This window comes from Trematomus bernacchii, unplaced genomic scaffold (genome assembly GCF_902827165.1).
Source record: "Trematomus bernacchii unplaced genomic scaffold, fTreBer1.1, whole genome shotgun sequence".
Classification (NCBI taxonomy): Eukaryota; Metazoa; Chordata; class Actinopteri; order Perciformes; family Nototheniidae; genus Trematomus; species Trematomus bernacchii.
In genome coordinates, this window is record NW_022987971.1 from 12501 (window position 1) to 20597 (window position 8097).

Sequence of the window (8097 nt, forward strand, 5' to 3'; positions counted from 1 at the left end):
TGAGCTCCTGCCCCCCCCTCCCTGTGAGCCCAGTGTGCTCCGATTGGTCAGCTCGGCCACTCTGTTCTGATTAGTCAACCACCAGAGAGGCTCCGTCCATGTCTAACACAGTGTTTTTTCGGCTCTGAGCGGAGCATCCGTTTTTGTATAAGCTAACCTACGTTTGATAGTTGTTCAGTGTAATATGCCAACCTACTGTGAACAAAGGCTAGTGGTTCATATTAGGCTAGCAATAACGTGTTTACAATTGCAATCTTATACGGTAGTCTGCTACGTGTCGGTCATTCTTTTTAGCTTGCATAAAAACAATGTTTTTCCTAGCATGTCTAGCTATAGGTAGCCTTGTTGTTTAGCTTTGTAGCATACATGCTAGGAAAGCCAACTATAATGTAATGAAGTTTTGCGACTGACCGTACGGTAAATCACCCGGAGTATACTGTATATGAGTATTTCGTGTGTGAATGCAGACATTCTCGTGCTATGAGAAACATGTAAGGCCATCTGCTGACATTGTAGTTGATATATGTAAATGCTAGCAACTTCGTTAGCCCAGTTAGCACTGTGTCAATGGCTTGTTCTGTGTAATAAAACCACTATGAACAAAAGCTAGTGGTTCATATTAGGCTAGGAAGAACGTGTTTACAATTGCAATCTTATACGGGTAGTCTGCTACGTTCGGTCATTCATTGTAGCTGGCATGAAAACAATGTTTTCGCCTAGCATGTCTACCTCTCGGTAGCGTCGTTGTTTATCTCGGTAGCATACACGCTATGAACGGTAGCTCGGTTAGGAACGGCAACTATAATGTACTGACCGTACGGTAAATCACCCGGAGTATACTGTCTATGAGTATTTTGTGTGTGAATGCAGACATTCTCCTGCTATGAGAAACATGTAAGGCCATCTGCTGACATTGTAGTTGATATATGTAAACGCTAGCAACTTCGTTAGCCCAGTTAGCACTGTTTTGAACTGAACCTGAGATTCCAACAGTATATATGCTTGGCTGGCAGAGGGTGCGTCATAGCTCTGGGCGTGGCTACTGGGTATCCAGACGTCACGATGCCCAGGAAGAACATGAGAAATCTCCAACGAGGCGTTTTGGGGAGGTCTTTTCTGTGTTAGAGTTTTACTCCCTGCAGGGTGTACTTTGAGGGTTTTTGACTCTGCAGACCGTTTACATGCATAAAAACCTTCATAACACACAAGGGGACGGGTAATAACCGGAAAAGCATGACATGGGACCTTTAAGACTCAGAAAACCGGTTCTTATCTGGCCACCAAGAACCAAATACATCACGCTTCAGTCAGAGGCGGGGGGGCGCTGAGCAAAGTGACTAGAACCACACACTGATATAGAGAGTGTGTCTTCAGAGACAGAGTGTGTGTCTTCATACAGTGTGTCTTCAGAGAGTGTGTCTTCAGAGACAGAGTGTGTGTCTTCATACAGTGTGTCTTCAGAGAGTGTGTCTTCAGAGACAGAGTGTGTGTCTTCATAGAGTGTCTCTTCAGAGAGTGTGTCTTCATAGAGTGTGTCTTCAGAGAGTGTGTCTTCAGAGAGTGTGTCTTCAGAGAGTGTGTCTTCAGAGAGTGTGTCTTCATAGAGTGTGTCTTCAGAGAGTGTGTCTTCAGAGAGTGTGTCTTCTGAGCAGGGGTTAAATTGGGCCAGGGCTGTCTCTTGCACATGACGATGCTCTGACGTCATCACCCTCGCACAGTTATCATATGTTTACAAAAAACGATATATAGGCCTAAATTAAAACTTTCCTGGTTCTTAATATAGACTATATTTAGGGTCGATACGTGTTGACTTTACTTTAAAATAGCAGATCTCTGTGACCGGATATCGTTTTTTCGGCTTGGTGAACGTGTGTCTCTGCTCCGATCAGGAGTTGCAGCCTGCAGCCACCCCCGGACTCCGCTGCTCCTCCGTGCAGAGAGTCTGCAGCGGTGTGTGTGTGTGTGTGTGTGTGTGTGTGTGTGTGTGTGTGTGTGTGTGTGTGTGTGTGTGTGTGTGTGTGTGTGTGTGTGTGTGTGTGTGTGTGTGTGTGTGTGTGTGTGGGTGTGTGTGTGTGTGTGTGTGTGTGTGGTGCGCGGTGCGTGCGTGCGTGCGTGCGTGCGTGCGTGCGTGCATGCGTGCGTGTGTGTGCGTGCGTGTGTGTGTGCGTGTGTGTGTGTGTGTGTGTGTGTGTGTGTGTGTGCCACCAAACCCCCGACCCCTCTTGTAACACGGAGCCCGTTTCCTAACCCGTGCTAAATGTGTGTGCATACAGCTGAGTTATGATCGGTCATAATTCAATAGTTTACAGTGAGAGTTACTCACATACTTTTAGCCATACTCTCGCAGCCCTACAAAGGAACTGAGATTACCACACAAATGTTCTCTAGCAAGTGTGCAGAGCAACGTTGATTTAAAATGTACATTTGAAGGTTGGATATTTGTAAAAAATATGTTGTGTATATATTAATAATTTAAGATGTAAATTAATTAATTTGTAGTACTTTCTATTATTATTGAGTCATCTGGTGGCATCAATGTGCATTTGATACAGATAATGGAGCAGATACTTCAGGACCTCATATACAGAATAGCCCTTAAGGTCAAATAATGAGACCCCCATAACTTTGAACTTTTAACGACCACCTGTTGGCTGTAATTTGTTGAAGAGCAGCACACTGCCTCATAAGTGTTCCTGTAGTCTTTTATTATATCAGCTATCAGGAGGAATCACTATGGGCTACACTCAGTACAATCATACAGACAAAAACGTTGGTAAAATATGCCTGTAGAAAACGGCTGATGCCAATAACGGTGCTTTGAGGCCAGAACACTTCCATTCCCTCATGGGGGGGGGGGGTGCAATAGCTGCCATGATGTGATGAGAGGTGTTGTGCAATACGCTGCATGTCCTTATAGATAAGATCACATTAAGACCACATGACGTGTTTGAAACAGTTCAGTAGGAGACACATTTTAAATAACAAACTCTTTCACACAGATACAGAATGACTAACATTGGGGTTTGCTGCTTAACATTTTTAATCAAGCAACTAAAGAACTAAAAGCCAGACTGAACAAAGGCAGCTGCAAAAAACAAAGTGTGTGAAAAGTAGAAGAAGGACTCAGAGATCAGAGTCACAGAGCAGAGGACCAGAGTCCTCCAGACAAACCCCCCCGCTGTGTGAAGGCCTCTACAGTGAGTCACGTGATCAGGTGTTTCTGTAGGCCATGATCTCAGTGTGAACAGAGGGTCGTGCTGCCGTCCAGTCGCTCTCTGTGTTCATCAGGGTGAGATCTATAGAAGGAGACAGACTCTCTCTGAGGACGTCTTGATTCTCTGTCACTGCCTTTGTTCAATCGCTCCATTAAAGGAAAGGCAAAGAAAGTGTATTGATAAAGCATCTTTCAACACGAGGCCATTCAAAGTGCTTTAAGAGCATCAAGAAACACAGATATTCAAATATAGATTCAAGTGTAGCTCACTTCCCTGAACTGCATTTCTGAGGAAGTGATCATGAAGACGCTGATGGGTTACAGATTACAGAAACCGTTTCCTGTCTCCATGACGACCAGGGCGCCCTATCAGATTCAAGCTGTCAGTGTCAGCAACAACTTGTGAGGCGTTCAGGTCTGAGGATGCCTTCAGGTACTTTATAATAATTATAATAATAATACATTTCATTTACATAGCACACTTTAAAAACAACGTGATCTCAAGGTGCTTCACAAAGCTATCAGGAGAAAAGAATAAAACTAATAAAATAAAAAGATATCTTTATGAACTTTAGAAACTCACACTCATTGACCCGGCTCATTTTCTGTGAAGAACGTTTTCAATGACCACACCCTGTACACACACACACACACACACACACACACACACACACACACACACACACACACACACACACACACACACACACACACACACACACACACACACACACACACACACACACACAACCCCCACCCCCCCCACACACTTTACACACCACACCACACACACACACACACACACACACCACACACACAACACACACACACAACACACACACTACACACACACACACACACACACAACCCCCCACCCCCCCACACACTTTACACACCCACACACACACACACACACACACACACACACACACAACCCCCCACCCCCCCACACACTTACACACACACACACACACACACACACACACACACACACACACACACACACACACACACACACACACACACACACACACACACACACACACACACAGAGCAATTCATCTGAAGTTTTATTGTTTTAACGTTGAAATGGAAACAGGTGAAGATGATGTTGTTGCAGAATTGTTGTCAGTACCTTTTCAAGACGACAATTCAGTGAAAAGACGGACATTATAACGGCGTGGGGGGGGGGGGGGGCAGGGTGTGTGTCTACAGAAGGTCCAGTTGTGATAGACACGGTTCTCCACTGGTGTTAACGGGGCTGAAGTGTTGTGTACACTCACATCAATGTTGGAAATGCTCTAAACAAATACTTAAGAAAAACCCTTTATTTGTACATTTGTCATATCGTGACTTAATAACAAAATGGTTTTGTTCAATTGCATTTTAAAATAAAAACAAATATGGTCTTTATTTATAATTGTGCTCCAACAAAGGTAAAGGGCAAACATGAACCTTATCAGCTGTTTGTACGGCTTGTAGTTTGGATAAAGGGAACATCTGTTGAGTATGTTTACATCCAATTGTTTGGTTGTGTTCATTTACAAACCCAGTAGCTCAGCGGGACTCCAGACCCCCGAACACCGGCTGAATAACAACGATATGAACGCCACCAAGGGTTAAAGTGAACTCAGAGAAACAGGAACACTCTCAGGGGGCTCTAGAAGGTACAGCACCCCCCCACTGTAGATACATATGTGCAAAGCGTGTAAATATAGAATGATGCAGCATATTTAACTTGTATGCTTAACCTGTATATAGCATGACATGTTGAAGCCTATGATGATTGTATGTACGTGTCAGAGTCCTGTGAACAGTGTGTGTTTACTGAGGGACTGATTGAGACATCAGAGAGCACAGTTAGCATGTTGCTATCTCTCTGTCAGATCTCAGCTGTCACCAGGAAGTGAAGGGGGGGGGGGATCAGTCCCTGCTGTCACTCTGTTACTCAAAATCTATTTACATGTTTAAAACCAATGAGAAAACCTCTTATATTCCATGAGTTACTGCATTGAATGCTTTCATGAGTTGTGTTGCAGTCTTGAAAGAGACGGCTGAGACGAGGCCGTCCAAAATGACCTCTTTAGGGCAAAACAGAGAAACACAACACACCATGTACTGTGTGTGTGTGCGTGTTTAAGCAAAGGTGCAGGGGAGATATTATTGAGGGGTGTGTGTGTGTGTGTGTGTGTGTGTGTGTGTGTGTGTGTGTGTGTGTGTGTGTGTGTGTGTGTGTGTGTGTGTGTGTGTGTGTGTGTGTGTGTGTGTGTGTGTGTGTGTGTGTGTGTGTGTGAAGAGGAGTGTTTGAAAGAGGAGAACAAAAGGAGAGAAGATGAAATAATCACACAGAGAGGGAAGGGTTTCCTGTCCGTGCTATAATGGAGTCCCTCAGTCCAACTCTATTTGCATTCAACACAAATTAAATGCTTAACAAGTCTTTGTGCAAACGTGTAATATTACTCAGGCCGATGTGGTTGCCTGGTGTTTCCAGTTGTTGGAACTGTGTGGAGCTGCTGGTCTTTGGTCTGCGAGGGATAAAGATATTAAAGGAAATATATGATAATTCAAAGTAATGTTACCTCCACAAAGGAGGTGATGTTTACAGGTTGGTTTGTCTGAATGTTAGCTCCATTGAGGAAAAAAGTAACATTTTCAAATTGTAAAAGGGCGTAGCACGGGAAGAAGCATTTACATTTGGTTTGAATATACACATTATTTTTCCACTTTTGTTTACATTGCAAGAAAGGGCTTTCATTATTCTCTGTACTAAATCCATCACATCGATAGTTCAACCTACAAAAGGTCCACAGATGGTTGGCTGGCTGATTTGTTTTTTAGTTTACTATGTGATGCTTGGATTAGTTTTCATTAGTATTGTTTATTTTCAATAGCACACAAAAAGAACATTCAGAAACGACAATACAAATAATACCAGAATATGAACAGAATCATGTCAGAAAGTGCAGACACACTGTAAAAGATGCAGCTCCAAAAACAAGTCAATATATAATAAAAACAAGGTGTTTTCTCTTTTAATAAGTGAACAAACCTGCCAATAGAACAAGAACAAAATGGCTTGGTGAGATTTCTTGAAGTAAAGATGGGATAATTAGATAAATGACATCTTGTGTTTAGCTGGGGAAACTTATTTTGAACTATATTTGACCAGAATCAGGGAATTTGTAACAAAGAAAGCCAGAAATGCTTAGATTCTGTTTCCTGATGTTAGCTGGAGATGTTCCTCTAAAATAAGATGTTTTTAAGAGACTTGGACTTAAAAAGATGCTTAAGATGCCTTGTCTAAAAACAAGACTTCAGTTATTAAGTCGTATATCAAGTGTAACGACATATTCTGATAGAAATTAGACAACTATACATGGCAAGATTGTACATGTTAGCAGTGCACATTTTAACTCAGGCGTTCAGAGAGAGACGTGATAACATGTACGATGAGATGCATCTTGATCTGATTCTGAATGACTTGTTTTGATGCAGATTGTCCCCCGGTCCTGTCTCTGACCCGGCACCATGAGTCCTGAGCTGAAGTATAGCATTGAGTGAATGCACTGAGTCCCTGTGTTTACCTGCGCTCCCTGCATTTCAGAATGTATTTCATAGGCATATTTATATATATATGTATTTATTTAATTATTTATGTATTTATTTATTTATTTAATTTTGGCTTAAATGGCATTCCATAAGCAGGGGGTGTCAAAGAGTATTTGGGGTGGGGGGATCTGGGTGGTTGGTACACTGGCTTTAATTGATCTAAGGGGCTCTGATCTGATTGGATGACGGGCTCCGGCCCCCAAACTGAGACCTTCTCAACCCAGAAGATCCACTGGGGATCACGGTGTGATGAATGCGGCAGGCCTGCTCAGTCTCACTTAGTCTTACTTAGAGTCCCGCCTAGGTTGTTAACCTCTGAGCTAGGGCTGTGCAATTAATCGTATTTTAATCGCAATTACGATTTTGACCTGCCACAATTACGAAAACAACATCATCGAAAAAAACAATTATTTAGCTTTGCTAGGTTGGGACAGTGCACTGCAACATATTTGATCTAATTAATTTTGGTCTCATTTATTTGTATTTATCATATTTACATATGTTTAGTAGCATGGGGAAGTGCGCTCCAAAATATTTGTTGATCTTGTTTATTGGTATTTATTATTTTGATATTTATTTAAATGTATCATTTTATTTATTTTTGTATTGGTTTTTCAGTTGAATTATACGTTCAGGGTAATCAACAGTTAAAAAGATACTGTTCAAATTATTATTTGTATTTGTTTTAAAGTTCAATAAATGGATTTTTTCAAAGTCAATGAATAATCGTATTTAATAATCGTGATATCAATTATTGACCCAAATAATCGTGATTATGATTTTTGCCATAATCGCACAGCCCTAGTCCCGCCCCTCCCGTTCATTTATATGGCATTCTGGTTTTCATCTTGTGGTCCACCCATTGGTTGTCCGATTTAGTTCTAGTACTCTGACCGGCTTTTGAAAAGGTAAGATAAACTCTGCTATTACTCTTAACAAGACAGTCCCTTATAATGTAGTATAACAGTAGATGAATGCCAATGTGTTGTCTTTTAACGTTTGCGCATATTTGCATTGGTAAAAAGTTGCCGCTAAGCCAGAAACACACGGGAGTTTTCCGGCCGTTTGAATCCGTAAATACTTGTCATTTAATGCTTATTACTATGCGCTAACGTTTATGACGTTAACATTTATATGCACCATTCGTGATTAAAAGTTGCCACTCCGCCATGTACAGTCTTGCAGTAGGTGTCACGGTTTTGGATTGTTTTCATTTTCCACCTTTTATTTTGAAATGTTTTCCTCCTTGTGTCTTGTCTGATCCTTCTTCCTGT